We start from the raw sequence: 16,609 nt of genomic DNA, 5'->3' as shown, positions 1-16,609 counted from the left end.
AATTCACGCCATGGTCCAAGAATCCAAATCCTTGCTGCCTGCACCACCGTTATAGTCAGTTGTTCACCTCTAGCATCCTATTCCATCTTCTGATGCCATGACCATCGACTGGGAGGATTGATGAAAAAACAACCTGTACGTTCCGTTCCTTTATTTTCTTCCCCAGAATTTCAAAGTCTTCGCAGATAGTTGGTAGGTCATTTCTTGCCGTGTCTTTTGTGCCTACATGTATCAGTAGGAAAGGGTAGTCGTCCTTGGATTTGAGGATAGTTGGTATCCTGTTGGCCACATCCTTGATTTTTGCTCCTGGGAGGCAGCATACTTCTCGTGCGGTTATGTCTGGCCTGCAGATAGTTGCCTCTGTGCCTCTTAGTAGTGAGTCGCCCATAACAACCACTCTTCTTTTCTTTCCGCACGCACTGCTTGTTGCTCGTGAGTGTTTTTGAGTGTCATTTGTTTCCGCTTTTGTTGCCAGAGTAACTTCTTTTGTTGATAGTGTGTCTTCTCTTGTAGATACGGTATCATCCTGAGATGTGCCATTTTCGTTCTCCAGCATGAGGGCTTCATATTGGTTGCTAAGCTGTGTGGGTGGTGATGACCACTTGATCCGTTTGCTTCTTTTCGTCACATGGCTCCACTTTTCAGCTTCTGTATGTGCTCTGAAGCTTTTCTCACTTTCCGTATCCTGAATGGTTGCTTCTGCTTCATCCAAGAAGTCCTCATGTTCTTTAATTACCTTCAATCTTGCTATTCTTTCTTTTTCGTTTGGTGTGTATGAGGCCTTTATAACAGACTAAATGCTACAAACAATTTCATAGTGAGATCTACCCTACAGTATGATGTTAGTACAGAAGATTTTTTTTTTTCTGTGGAGGAAGCAGGTATGACAAAGAAGATATGCTCCAAACAATTTAAAAATAAGATCTCTCCTACTGTATGACGTTAGTAAAGAAATACATCATTTAGGGGGTGTGTATGAGGTCTGTAAAACAGAGACTAGATGCTCCAAGCAATTTCAAAGTGAGATCTACCCTACTGTATGACGTTAGTAACAGAAGACATTTTGGGGGGGCAATGGATGATACCTGTATAACATAAAATACAGTTGTGGCCAAAAGTATTGACACCCCTGCAATTGTGTCAGATAATACTCAGTTTCTTCCTGAAAATTTTTGCAAACATAAATTCTTTGTTATTATTATCTTCATTTAATTTGTCTTAAATGCGAAAACACAAAAAGAATTGTCCTAAAGCCAAATTGGATATAATTCCAAACCAAACATAAAAAAGAGGGTGGACAAAAGTATTGGCACTGTTCAAAAAATCATGTGATGCTTCTCTAATTTGTGTATTTAACAGCACCTGTAACTTACCTGTGGCACCTAACAGGTGTTGGCAATAACTAAATCACACTTGCAGCCAGTTGACATGGAATAAAGTTGACTCAACCTCTGTCCTGTGTCCTTGTGTGCACCACATTGAGCATGGAGAAAAGAAAGAAGACCAAAGAACTGTCTGAGGACTTGAGAAACCAAATTGTGAGGAAGCATGAGCAATCTCAAGGCTACAAGTCCATCTCCAAAGACCTGAATGTTCCTGTGTCTACCGTGCACAGTGTCATCAAGAAGTTTAAAGCCCATGGCACTGTGGCTAACCTCCCTAGATGTGGACGGAATAGAAAAATTGACAAGAGATTTCAACGCAAGATTGTGCGGATGTTGGATAAAGAACCTTGACTAACATCCAAACAAGTTCAAGCTGCCCTGCAGTCCGAGTGTACAACAGTGTCAACCCGTACTATCCGTCGGCGTGTGAATGAAAAGGGACTGTATGGTAGGAGACCCAGGAAGACCCCACTTCTTACCCCGAGACATAAAAAAGCCAGGCTGGAGTTTGCCAAAACTTACCTGAAAAAGCCTAAAACGTTTTGGAAGAATCTTCTCTGGTCAGATGAGACAAAAGTAGAGCTTTTTGGACAAAGGCATCAACATAGAGTTTACAGGAGAAAAAAAGAGACATTCAAAGAAAAAAACACGGTCCCTATAGTCAAACATGGCGGAGGTTCCCTGATGTTTTGGGGTTGCTTTGCTGCCTCTGGCACTGGACTGCTTGACCGTGTGCATGGCATTATGAAGTCTGAAGACTACCAACAAATTTTGCAGCATAATGTAGGGCCCAGTGTGAGAAATCTGGGTCTACCTCAGAGGTCACGGGTCTTCCAGCAGGACAAAGACCCAAAACACACTTCAAAAAGCAATAGAAAATGGTTTGAGAGAAAGCACTGGAGACTTCTAAGGTGGCCAGCAATGAGTCCAGACCTGAATCCCATAGAACACCTGTGGAGAGATCTAAAAATGGCAGTTTGGAGAAGGCACCCTTCTAATATCAGGGACCTGGAGCAGTTTGCCAAAGAAGAATGGTCTAAAATTCCAGCAGAGCATTGTAAGAAACTCATTGATGGTTACCGGAAGTGGTTGGTCGCAGTTATTTTGGCTAAAGGTTGTGCAACCAAGTATTAGGCTGAGGGTGCCAATACTTTTGTCTGGCCCATTTTTGGAGTTTTGTGTGAAATGACCAATGTTTTGCTTTTTGCTTCATTCTCTTTTGTGTTTTTTCATTTAAGACAAATTAAATGAAGATAATAATACCAAAGAATTTGTAATTGCAATCATTTTCAGGAAGAAACTGAGTATTATCTGACAAAATTGCAGGGCTGTCAATACTTTTGGCCACAACTGTAGATGCTCCAAACAATTTCAAAATGAGATCTCCCCTCCTGTATCACATAAATAACAGAACAAAATTTGTTTTTAGTGTGGATGAGGCCTGTATAATCTAGAAAATATGCTCACGACAATTTGAAACTCGTACCTAGGCTGCTGTATCACATTTGTAAAAAAAAAAAAATTATTATTATTTAATGTGCAACAGCTCTGCACACAGAACAATTTCACAGCCACTAAATAACAAGGTGGGATATGGCGGGCTGTATCACATTTAGCAACAGAAAAAAATATATTTTTTTTAAATGTGAGTTAGGTCTGCTGACAGCTTCATTTCACCACCATAAAACTACAACTTGGGATATGGCGGGCTGTGTCACATTTAGCAACAGCAAAACATTTTCTTTCCATCTGCATGAGCTCTGCAGACAGGTTTATTTCACTGCCACAAAATTACAATGGGGGATATGGCGGTCTGTATGATGTTTAGCAGCAGAATTTTGTTAATGTGCGTGAGGTCTACAGTGAGCTTCATTTCACCGCCACAAAATTACAACTTGGGATAGAGCGGGCAGTATCACATTTAGCAACAGAAAAACATTTGTTTTTATTCATCTGCATGAGCTCGGCAGACAGGTTTATTTCACCACCACAAAATTGCAATGTGGGATATGTCGGGCAGTATCACATTTAGCAATAGAAAAACTTTTTTTTTCATCTGTGTGACCTCTGGAGACAGCTTTATTTTACTGCCACCAAACTACAACGTGAGATATTTTGTACTCTATCACGTTTAGCAACAACAAAAATATTTTTCTGTAATGTGCGTGAGGTCTGCAGATAGCTTCATTTCACCGCCACAAAACTACGTAGGATATGGCAGGCTGTATCAAGTTTTAGCAACAGAAAAAGTTTTTTCATGCCGAACAGCTCACATCACAAAACAATGTCACCACACCACTAAATGACAAGGTGGGATATGTCATGCTGCATCATATTTACCAAGTGAAAAAATAAGATTGAGAATGGTCTACTCGTGCATGGAGCACAATAAAAGCAGTGCAGAACACACTTATATGACATGTGCCTGCTGTCTTTGTCTGTGCACCTCAGTAATGACACAAAAAAAATGCAGGAAGGTCGATTTCACAGTCACATGGGACTCTGAAGAAGAAGAGGGTGTTCCAGCTCCTAAAAATTCATCTTTTATTTTCACAATTTAAAATATATTAGATAGGCAATTTTCCTCATAGGCAAGTGTATGTGCTCGCAGGCACTGACCAACCAGCTACGCTTTTTGACCCTGCATGGGTCTTTATCACAGCGTGGGACACTACCTAGCTAAACTATTTGAGTAAGAAACAACCACCTAGTTAACCAGCTAAAATATAGCAGCAAACAATCCCAGCATCAGGAGCAGCATCTCTACGCTGTTACAGTGTCAAAATGGCACTAAAATAGGATGTCATCTCTTTATATGAAGAAGGACATGTGATTTCAGCAGCCAATGACATAAGCCGTTGAGTCAGGACATTGCGGATGTTTCCTGCACCCTGTTTGGCTAGCCACAATGTGCACACATCAAGTTATAAGAAAAAAAGTTTAAAAGCACGCCGCGCCTTTGAACTCTGCAAACCACTTACCTTCATCAAACACTTTCCCCACGCTCATCATACACCACTATTATTGTTGCCAAAGTGCTCGAAATACTTTAGTGGTAACACAAATATTTTCCCGTACTTTTTACTAAATGTTTCCGATTTTTTCCGATTTTATAAAATTTTGCTCATGTTTCCGATCACGAATCCAAATGTCCCATATTCATGCCGATTTTGTGTTTGGATATCATTTTTCGAACAAATTTGCTCATCACTAGTCACGATCAAAAGGGATAGAGCAGGGTACCTGACAAAAATGTATTGGAAGGAAATTTCCACAAATAATTTGCTTTGGTTAGATAGTCATCCTCTCAGCTTAAAATGTGGGATTCCGAAATGACAGTATTGTCAACTGTTCCTCTCTTCTATTGTACCACCAAGAGGAAAGAGAGCTGATGGACAGATTTCTGAGAAGGGGTCATCCACAAACCATTCTTAGGCTGTGTGCCCACGTAGCGATTTTTAAGCGTTTTTGCCACGATTTTCGGCGTGAAAACGCTGCGAAAACGTTTAAAAATCGTGTACAGAACACACTCCATGCATTCCTTTGGCATTCCGCACATGCTGTGCTAATGCTGCGCTTTTTTCCGCGGCGGAATCGCATCGCGGAAAAAATCGCAGCATGGTCATTCTTTTGTGCGGAATCGCAAAGAATTGCCGCAATTCCGCACCCATAGGAATGCATGAGAATCGCTTACTTCCCGCATGTGGCTATGCCCACCATGCGGGAAGTTAAGCGCCTCATGTGCGGTTGGTACCCATGGTGTGGAGGAAAGGAGACTGTCCTCCAGGCCCTGGGTACCATACACCTGTAAAAAAAAGAATAAAAAATAAAAAATCGGGGTATATTTACCTTCCGACGTCCCGCGCTGCCTTCCCGGCCTCAGCGTTCCCAGTAATGCCTTGCGGCAAGGTCCTGTGATGAAGTAGTCTCGCATGACTCTAGCGGTCTCGTGAGATCGCTATAGTAACGCGAGACCAACGTCATCACAGGTCTCGCAAGGCATTACTGGGAACGCTGAGGCCCGGGATGGCAGCGCGGGACGTCGGAAGGTAAATATACCTCGATTTTTTATTTTTTTATCATTTTTAACATTTTATCTTTTACTATTGACGCCGCATAGGCAGCCTCAATAGTAAAAAGCTGGTCACACTTGTCAAACACTATGTTTGACGAGTGTGACCAACCTGTCAATCACTTTCCAAGCGATGCTTCAAATCGCTTGGAAAGTGCTTGAGAAAATCGCGGCAAAATCGCGAACAGAATCGCGGTAAAATCGCGCGGGGAAAAAAACGTGCGATTTCTGGGAAGGAGTCCGGTTTTCATTGTGCGTTTTAACACGCAACGTGGGCACATCGCCTTAATGATGCATTTAAAACTGCCATTTCACAGGAAAGATCATCACTGTTGAGACCACGTAGAAAAGGAAAGAGAGATTCTATGGTGAGAAATCATTAAGGTTGTTGTTCTGGATGGAAAGTTAAGCTCAAACCTCAAATTTGTGATCTAGGTTTCTATTGACAAATCTGTTATCTGACACAAAAAATCTTTACAAGTATTGTGAGAACATCTGACAACCATTGGAAAGGGGCAGATTTTCTACAGAACTGTCTAGCACAGTCTTTTGTATCACGTAAAAGGTGTGACCTTCGATAAAAATGTAGTTGAAAACAATGGCAAAAAAAATTACTTTATGGCCATGTTTAATCAAACTATTACCGGACCTTTTTATTCTGACATAGGACCCTAATATACTGCAAATATGCTGTGTATTTGCTTTCTACAACATATTGTGAAGATATATTATTGGCTTTTCACTACTTTTCTTTGGCAAATTTCAAAACTCACACATGATAAAATTTGCTTCTCCTGCCACTTTTCAAAAGTAGCAATATTACTGGGCAGCTTTAAACAGAAGGACCGGTATCCATTAATTAGTCTGAGTAATTAAATATTAAAGGGAAACTGTCAGCAGGTTTTTTGTGCCACATGTGAGAGCAGCATTATGTATGGGCAGAGATTCCATTGATGTGTCACCTTACTTCGTTGCGTCTTGTCACTTTTCTAAAAGCACAGTTTTCTCTGCTGGAGACCTGCCAATTCACAATATGCTGAACTCTGTATAGCCCCGCCCACATCACTGATTGATGGCTTTCTGTGCACACTGTGTACAGGCAGAAATCTGCCAATCATTGGTGAGGGTGTGGTCGGACTACCAGGAGGTAGGTTTACTAGTCCTTTAGTAATAATCTCCTCCTGATAAAACAGTGATTTTAATAAAACTTTCCCATCCATGTGTTCACTGAACCAAGCAGATTCAGTGCGTCCAATACATTCTATGGGTGAAATTTCTCTTGCGGAGACTGGTGTCTCGACAAGAGAAATTTAAATGCTGCGGTCTGTAAAGACGTACAGCAAGTCCGTCTCTATGGGTGAGCCGCGGGCGTCTGTGGACGCATAGTGGACATGATATTTCCCATTCACTGTGCTACAACATCTGGACACTGTGGTTTGGACGTTGCACAAGCACGCAGTGTCCAATCCTCAGCAATTACTGATCATGTGCACATACCCTGAGGCTCTGTTAAAGGAAACCTGTAACCATTTTTGTGTCGTACCAGCTAAAAATATCATCTTAATAAGCATCTGTTATGCATTCCCTAAATACTTATGTAACCCTCTGATTCCCACTGTATAGCCCTGAAAAACCTTTTTAATTTTTCCTGGGTTGTATTCTAATCGGGTCCGTCCAGTCTGATGGGTGTAGTTTTAGACCACTCCATCCTCCCTCCGGCTGCTGCTCGGCATCTTGGACATGGATGATGCCTCCTGCGTCATCCTCATCACCGTGAGAAATTTTGTGCCTGTACAGACAAATAGTGTCTCGTGCTTGCGCAGTATGTTTTGCCCAACTGCGGACAAAGCCGAAAAGCAGAAGGGCGCGTGTACTGGGCAATTTTTTCCGGTACATGGAAGCAGTTCCAGTACATAAGTTGGAAATATGTTTGTCTTAGCAAATTCCTGTGACATGTGCACTCCTACTTCCAATCCTATCAGCCTTAGGTGGTTTTAATTAGCTAGCTCCTTCCTGCCCCATAAATTGTAGGCTTGTTAGTCCAAGAGAGGTATATTATCAGGACAGGCACCCAACTATAAGGTACGTATTGAAATTGCAGTTGGGCTCATATACATTGGTCAATTTATGTGATAAGTAAACCATCTTTTTACCGTAAATTTTCCTATTGCAATATTTCATTTCCAATTTTCCAAAATTCCATATGTACAGAATATAGCAGTTACCTATTTTCTATGGCATTAATGCAGTTCCAATGTTCTAGATTAACCATTCTAAACAATCCAGAGTGCAGCTTTGTTTTGTTGTGTTAGCCGGCACCTGATCACACTAGTTGAGATGTGCTGGTCAGTTTTTGTTTTTCTGTTTATAAGCTAGAACTTGATGGAGAACCCTTTGTGCTATTGGTCTCCGCTCAGGGGTCATTATGTCATGTTCCATCATACAGTATTGTATTGTATTGCTGCTAAGCTGCTATGCAATAAGGTTTGCCTTTTAGAAGTTTGTCCCACCTCTTTCCCTGTCTGCCTCCCTAGCTCTGATGTCGTTGTTACAGCTACTGCTACTGTAATTGTAATTGTGCATAACTAAAAGAATTCAGTTTGAAAATAAACCTTCTTATAGAATCTTCATACATTCCTCTGCAGTCGAGTCAAGCAGATGAAATCTCTTTGTATAATAGTATGTAGCGACAGCCAAGAAACGGTGTCTCAAGAGTTCATCTCTAGCAGCCTAGTTATGGAGTCAGAACAAACCATGTATTAAGTCCATGGGACTTTGAAATAAAAAAGTAGATTTCTGCACTCTATACACTGCATGATCTTTGAAGAACATGATGCCTGACTACATCATCTCTAATTACATGATCCCTGACTACTGCCACACCTCAGTACTGCGCAGCCAGGGCTTACTGCAATCAGACAGTGTTCAAATATGTCTGGAAGATTACAGTCACACAGCTCAAGTGTTGTGGACAGCTATCCATGCTGAGTTAGAGCAATAGCTGTCTCCACTGAACCTGGAGCCAGAAAGGCCGTGTGTGATAACAGTGTAAACCTGGTGGTGGCCTCATACACGTGACTTGCATGGCTCACATCCTCAACCTGGTAATACAGCAATTTTTCAGCCACTATACCGGCCTGGATGTGCTACTGCAGAAAGTACAGTCGCTGTGTGCTCACTTCAAATGATTGCATCTCGCAGGTCATTGATTTGCTTTGATTCCGAGGTCTTTCGGCCTATCGGTTAACCTTTGATTTGCGATGTTCCAACATGGCGGAATTCCACTCTGCAACTGTTGCATCGACTGTGGAAGCAGTGATAAGCACTGATGCTGTATGTCCTTTTGCATAGCCTAGGCCAATGCAGTACGGACATGGTGCAAATCACGCTTGCGGAAAGTGCATAGATAAAAGACCTCTGCACCCTTTTGCATAGTTTCAAAATGGCTACTAAGATGGTTAGTGCTAACGATGCTGTCATCAGCATCACTATTCCGGTCATCTACATGCTGGAACACACTTTGAGTAGTCTGCGGGAGGAGGTGGTGGTCCCAGGGGAAAAGGCGGAAGCAGAGGAGGATGCGATAGGCATAACAATATCTCTAAGTTTCATACTGTCATCACACAGGGTGCCATGGGAGGGTGGATTACAGTAATCAAGGGGGATCATGGTACCAGACAAACTGTTATTGAAGGTGCAGGAACCGAGGAACAAATTGAGGAGGACGATGTGGAAGATGTAATGGAAGCGCAACTGTCTGGAGATGAAGAGGATAATGATCTCCTCTCTGTTGTCCATGGTTGGCGGGAGGGGATAGAACATACAACCTTGAATTTTACCCTGAAACCAACACACCATGGAACTCATGGAAGTGCCCCGACAAGTAAGCACCTTCTTGCTGCACTATCTTAAACATGATGCCCATATTGTTAGTGTTAGAAATAGTGCTGACTCCTGGGTTGCCAATCTGTTAGATCCACGGTACAAGAATACATTTTGCCATATGTGTCCCCCCCAGAAAAGTGACGCACATGTTAGAGTATCAAAATACACTTTTACATATCTTAAGAGGGGTTTTCCCCAAGACAGGAACATCAAGGTGTCATTGCAAAAACATTAGCAGCAGCAGTGTAGGTGGCATAACCAATTTCTGAGAGCCATTTCACACATTTTTTTATGCCAGCCTGTGCCCCAGCAGAACAGAGTACTGTCTGAAATGTTGTGAACGACTGGAGAGGATGGTGCAGGAGTATCTCGAGCTTAATTTCAATGTCATCAGGGGGTTTGGACCCTTTTGCATTTTGGTCTTCAAAAATGGAAGAGTGGACTGGGCTCACCTGTTACGCCTTGGAGGTTCTGTCATGCCCGGCAGCCAGCGTACTTTCAGAACATGTCCTCAGCTCTGCTGGTGGTGCCATGATGGATAAGAGCATCCGTCTGTCCCCTGAAAATGTAGACCGCCTAACTTTCATCAAAATGACCTATGGATCTCCAATGACTTTTCCACCCCAGTGGCAGACTGGGCAGACTAGGCAATGGTGTCACCTTTAGTGTCATGCATTGATCATAGTAACATAGTTATTAAGGTTGAAGGAAGACATTAAGTCCATCTAGTTCACCCATATCCTATCCTAACCTGCCCTAACATGTTGATCCAGAGGAAGGCAAACAAAACCCATGTGGCTTCACATTGGGGAAGAAAATTCCTTCCCGACTCCACATATGGCAATCAGACTAGTTCCCTGGATCAACGCAATATCAAGGAAACTAGTGAATATAACCTGTAATATTATACTTTTCAAGAAAGGCATCCAGGCCCTTCTTAAATTTTAGTAGGGAATCACTCATTACAACATCATATGGCTGAAAGTTCCATAGTCTCACTGCTCTTACAGTAAAGAATCCGCATCTGTGAGTATGCTTAAAAATCTTTCCTCCAGAAGTAGAGGATGCCCCCTTGTCGCCGTCACAGGTCTAAGAGTAAAAAGATCATTAGAAAGGTCTTTGTACTGTCCCCGCATTTATTTATACTTTCTAATAAGATCACCCCTAAGCCTTCATTTTTCCAAACTAAATAACCCCAAGTGTAATAACTTGTCTTGGTATTGCAGACCCCCCAGTTTCCTAATAACATTGGTCGCTCTTCTCTTCACCCATTCCAGTTTAGCTAAGTCTTTCTTATACACCGGAGACGAGAACTGTACACAGTATTCTTAGTGTGGTCGCACTAGTGACTTGTATAGAGGTAAAATTATGTTCTCCTCATGAGCATCTATGCCTCTTTTAATGCATCCCATTATTTTATTTGCCTTTGCAGCAGCTGCCTGACACTGGCCGCTAAATGTGAGTTTGTCGTCCACCCATACACCCAGGTCTTTTTCAGTGACTGTTTTGCCCAGTGTTTTACAATTAAGCACATAATTATACATCTTGTTCATTCTACCCAAGTGCATGACCTTACATTTATCCCCATTAAAGCTCATTTGCCATTTATCAGCCCAAGCTTCTAGTTTACATAAATCCTCCTGTAATATAAAATTGTCCTCCTCTGTATTGATTACCCTGCAGAGTTTAGTGTCATCTGCAAATATTGAAATTCCCCCTACAAGGTCATTAATAAATATGTTAAAAAGAAGTGGGCCCAATACCGACCCCAGTGGTAACCCACTGCTAACCGTGACCCAGTCCGAGTGTGCTCCATTAATAACCACCCTTTGTTTCCTATCCCTGAGCCAGCTCTTAACCCACTTACACATATTTTCCCCTATCCCCATTGTTTTCATTTTATGTATCAACCTTTTGTGTGGTACCGTATCCAAAGCTTTTGAAAAGTCCATGTACACCACGTCCACTGCATTTCCTTGGTCCAGTCCAGAACTTACCTCTTCATTAAAGCTTATCAGATTAGTCTGACAGGAACGGCCCTTGTAAACCCATGTTGATATTGGGTCATGAGGTTATTTTTCTTCAGATACTCCAGTATAGTGTCTCTTAGAAAACCCTCCAGGATTTTACACACCGTAGAGGTTAAGCTCACTAGTCTATAATTTCCAAGTTCAGATTTTGTCCCCTTTTTGAATATTGGCACCACATTTGCTATACGCCAGTCCTGTGGTACAGACCCTGTTATTATGGAATCTTTAAAGATTAAAAATAATGGTCTACCTTTGACTGTACTTAATTCCTGTAGTACTCGGGGGTGAATCCCATCCGGGCCCAGGGATTTGTCAATTTTAGTGACTTTTAGACTCCGTCGTACTTCCTGCTGGGTTAAGCAGGTAATATTTAATGGAGAAATTTTTTATCACTGATCATGTTATCCGTCATGGGGTTTTCTTTTGTAAATACTGTTGAAAAAAGTCATTTAGCATATTGGCTTTTTCCTCATCCAACATTTCACCCAGACTATTTTTAAGGGGACCCACACTATCGCTTTTTAGTTTTTTATTATTTATGTAGTTAAAGAATATTTTGGGATTATTTTTACTTTGTCTGGCAATGAGTCTCTCTGTCTCAATCTTTGCTGCCTTGATTTGCTTTTTACAGAATTTATTTAACCTTCTGTATTTATTTAATGCCTCATCACTACCTACTTGCTTTAATTCTCTAAATGCTTTATTTTTGTAACTTATTGCGCCCCTAAAGCTCTGTTTAACCATAGTAGTTTCCTCCTATTTCTAGCATGTTTATTCCCATACGGTATATATTGTGCGCAGGTCCTATTCAGGATGCTAATAAACGTCTCCCATTTTCTTTGTGTATTTTTATGTCTCAGGATATCGTCCCAGTTAATTACACCAAGATCATCTCTCATCCATTGGAAATTTGCCTTACTGAAACTTAGTGTCCTTGTAACCCCTCTACTACACATGTTAATAAAGGATTTTGAGCGCCCTCCAGGGCTGTGGGGTATTCTGTATCGGGTCACTTCTTAAAGGGACAATGTCACAGTGGCGGTGACCCGGTCCGTGGTGTTATGAATGAGTCACCGGAGGAGGAAAAAAACAAAAACACAAGCTAAGTCCAGAAAACCGGAGAAGTTGGTAGCTAGCGGATTGCAGACCCCTGACCCTATTCACCACAACTAACAGTAGCCGAGGGGGGTTCCTACGGTGCCCTAGACCCCTCATCACAGTCGGAAAGCTAAATTAGCCTAAAGAAAGAAAGGGGAAATCTAAACTGCCACAGAGCAGACCCCAAAGCAATAGACAGCCCCCAACATGTATTGTCGGTGAAAAACAGATGAAAACACAAACACAGACAGAAAGACAGGCTGAGCAAATGATGGGGCTCAACTAGCTAGATAGGAAAGGACAGAAAAGATGCTGGCTGCAATCACGCAAAAAACCCTGCCAAAAAAAATGTCCAACACGTCTGATAGAAAAGGCCCTGAAGTCACTAGACTTCAAAAACACTATATCAGCACTCAGGTATATTCTGAAGACAGAGCAAAGAGATCAACTGATCAGAGACAAAAATGGAGTTCAGCCCGTCCCAACCAGGGCAGGCTGAACACAAACACTAAGTAAACAGACAAAATCTCATGGAAAAACAGCAGAACAAAAACTTAGCTTTTAGTAGACAGGAACTAAACTGGATGCCAGAGCTCAGAGCAGAAAGGATCACCAGCAACTCTGCAGGGCGTCGGCTGCCTTATATCCACTCAGAAATTCTGGATGTCCAATCACACTCCACCTGTTCAAATGACAGGTTCTTCCCATCCAGATCAATTTCACTACCTCCTTTCACCAGCAGAGGGAGTTCATCAGACATCAGAGGTGAAGGAGAAAATGAATTCATAACAGTACCTCCCCCTTGAGGAGGGGTCACCGAACCCTCATCCACACCACCAGGGCGATCAGCATGGGCCCGATGAAAAGCACGAACCAATCTTTCGGCATGAATATCAGATGCAGAGACCCAAGCATTATCCTCCTGGCCATAACCCTTCCATTTAACCAAATACTGGAGTCTCCGTCTAGCCAGACGAGAGTCCAGTATCTTCTAAACCTCATATTCCACATTACCTTCAACCAATACAGGGTCAGGAGGTGCCACCACAGGAACTACTGGCTCAACAAACCTCTTTAACAGAGACTTATGAAACACGTTATGGATCTTGAATGTAACAGGAAGAACCAATCGAAAAGAGACTGGATTAAGAATCTCCAAAATCTTGTAAGGTCCAATAAATCTAGGTTTAAACTTTGGAGAAGCCACCTTCATAGAGATATTCTTTGATGACAACCAAATCATATCATCCACCTTAAAACGGGGACCAATGGTCCTATGCCGGTTGGAAAACCGCTGGGCCTTTTCCTGGGAGAGAGACAACTTATCCACCACTTGGTCCCAGATCTGGTGCATTCTCTCCACCACAGTGTCAACACCTGGGCAGGCAGAAGACTCCACCTGCCCTGAAGAGAATCGAGGATGAAACCCAAAGTTACAAAAAAAAAGGTGACATCAAAGTGGCAGAACTAGCTCTATTATTTAAAGCAAATTCGGCCAAGGGCAAAAATGAAACCCAATCATCCTGATCAGCAGAAATAAAACATCTCAAATACAACTCCAAAGTCTGGTTTGTTCTCTCCGTCTGCCCATTGGTCTGAGGGTGAAACGCAGAGGAGAAGGACAACTGAATTCCCAGCTTGGAACAGAAAGTCCTCCAAAATCTAGAAACAAACTGATCTCCTCTGTCAGATACAATGTTCTCAGGAATCCCGCGCAAGCGAACCACCTGTTGCAAAAACAAGGGCACCAACTCTGAGGAAGATGGCAACTTAGGGAGTGGTACAAGATGGACCATCTTAGAGAATCTCTCACAAATCACCCAAATAACAGTCATTCTCTGAGAGACAGGCATATCAGAGATAAAATCCATTGAAATATGGGTCCATGGCCTCCTGGGCACCGGCAAAGGCATCAACAACCCACTAGAGCGAGAACAAGGTTTAGACCGGGAGCAAGTCCCACAGGACTGCACAAAATTCCTGACATCACGAGACAAGGCGGGCCACCAAAAAGACCAACTCACCAAATCTCTAGTACCAAAAATATCTGGATGACCAGCCAATGCGGAGCAATGAACTTCAGTCATTACTCTCTTCCTCCACTGGTCAGGAACATACAATTTTCCAATGGGACAACGCTCAGGTTTGTCCTCCTGAAACTCTTCCAGAGCACGTCTCAAATCGGGCGAGATGGCAGAAAGAACTACCCCCTCACCTAAGATGGTAGCAGGCTTGGTCACAACAGGAGAATCAGCAAAGAAACTCCTAGAGAGGGCGTCTGCCTTGACATTCTTAGTGCCCGGAAGAAAAGAGACCACAAAATCAAAACGTGTGAAAAACAAGGCCCACCTAGCCTGTCTAGGATTCAAGCGTTTGGCCGACTCCAGGTAAATCAAATTCTTGTGGTCAGTAATGACCACGACTTGATGTTTAGCTCCCTCCAACCAATGTCTCCACTCCTCAAATGCCCATTTCATGGCAAACAGTTCCCGATTTCCCACATCATAGTTACGTTCAGATGGGGAGAACTTTCGGGAAAAGAAAGCACAGGGATTCATTTTAGATGTTACAGGATCTTTTTGGGACAAAACAGCTCCTGCACCAATCTCAGAAGCATCCACCTCTACCTGAAACGGGAGTGAGACATCAGGTTGACGCAAGACCGGAGCAGAAGTGAACCTTCGCTTCAGCTCCTGAAAGGAGGAAACAGCCTCCGGAGACCAATTCGGCACATCAGCACCCTTCTTAGTCAAATCAGTCAATGGTTTGGCAATACCAGAAAAATTAGCTATAAATTTACGATAAAAATTAGCAAAACCCAAAAACTTCTGGAGGGCCTTCAAAGAAGTGGGCTGAACCCAATCATAAATGGCCTGTACCTTGGCCGGGTCCATTTCAATAGCTGACGGAGACAAAATAAATCCCAAAAATGAAATCCTCTGTACCCCAAAAAGGCATTTCAATCCCTTGACATACAGGGAATTCTCCCTCAAAATACGGAACACAGTCCGAACATGTTCCACATGAGAGTCCCAATCCCTGGAAAAGATCAAAATATCATCCAGATAGATGATCAAAAATTTATCCACAAAGTCTCGGAAAATATCATTCATGAAGCACTGGAAGACAGAAGGGGCATTAGTGAGCCCAAAAGGCATCACCAGGTACTCAAAATGTCCCTCCGGAGTATGAAACGCCGTCTTCCATTCATCCCCATGCTTAATGCGAATAAGATTATACGCCCCCTGAGGTCAAGCTTGGTAAACCAGCAAGCACCTTTAACTCTGGAGAATAGATCAGAAATCAGGGGTAATGGATACTGATATTTAACAGTAATTTTGTTGAGGGAACGATAGTCAATACAAGGCCTTAATGAACCATCTTTCTTGGCCACGAAAGAAAACCCAGCACCTAAGGGTGAAGAGGATGGTCTAATATGACCCTTCTCCAACGACTTCTTAATATAGGATCGCATAGCCTCGTGCTCGGGTACAGATAAATTGAGAAGTTGACCCTTGGGAAATTTACACCCAGGGCTCAGCTCAATTGCACAGTCATAACTCCTATGAGGAGGCAAAGACGCAGACTCATTCTCACTAAATACATCATAAAAATCAGCCAAATAGTCAGGAACATCATGCGACTGGGGAGAGGTGGAGAAAACAGGAGCGTCACTAAGTGCACACCGACAACCCCAACTCACCACAGACAAAGATTTCCAATCCAAAACTGGATTATGGATTTGCAACCAGGGAAACCCCAGATACCAGAACAATGGTATCATGCAAATTATGCAACACCAAAAATCTGCAATTTTATTGATGGTCTGGGGCGACCCGCATTACCGCCTGGGTCAGAAAATGAGGTTTATCCTTCGCTAAAGGAGTAGCATCAATACCCTGCAAAGGGATAGGCGTCCGCAGAGGTGTCATAGGAAACCCACAACGTTTAGCAAAGTCCAAGTCCATCAGGTTCAGAGCTGCTCCCGAATCCACAAAAGCCTTAGCGGAAAATGTGGAGAGGGAGCAGATCAGAGTAATTGCCAGAAGAAACTTAGGTTGAACACCACCCACAGCAAATGTGTGGGCAAAACGTTTCTCTCGTTTAGGGCAGAGGCATCTCCACAAAAAAAACACAGC

The sequence above is a fragment of the Dendrobates tinctorius genome, unplaced genomic scaffold (genome assembly GCF_039654945.1).
Source record: "Dendrobates tinctorius isolate UK_male_01 unplaced genomic scaffold, ASM3965494v1 ptg000285l, whole genome shotgun sequence".
NCBI lineage: Eukaryota > Metazoa > Chordata > Amphibia > Anura > Dendrobatidae > Dendrobates > Dendrobates tinctorius.
Note: the sequence above shows the minus strand (reverse complement) of the source record.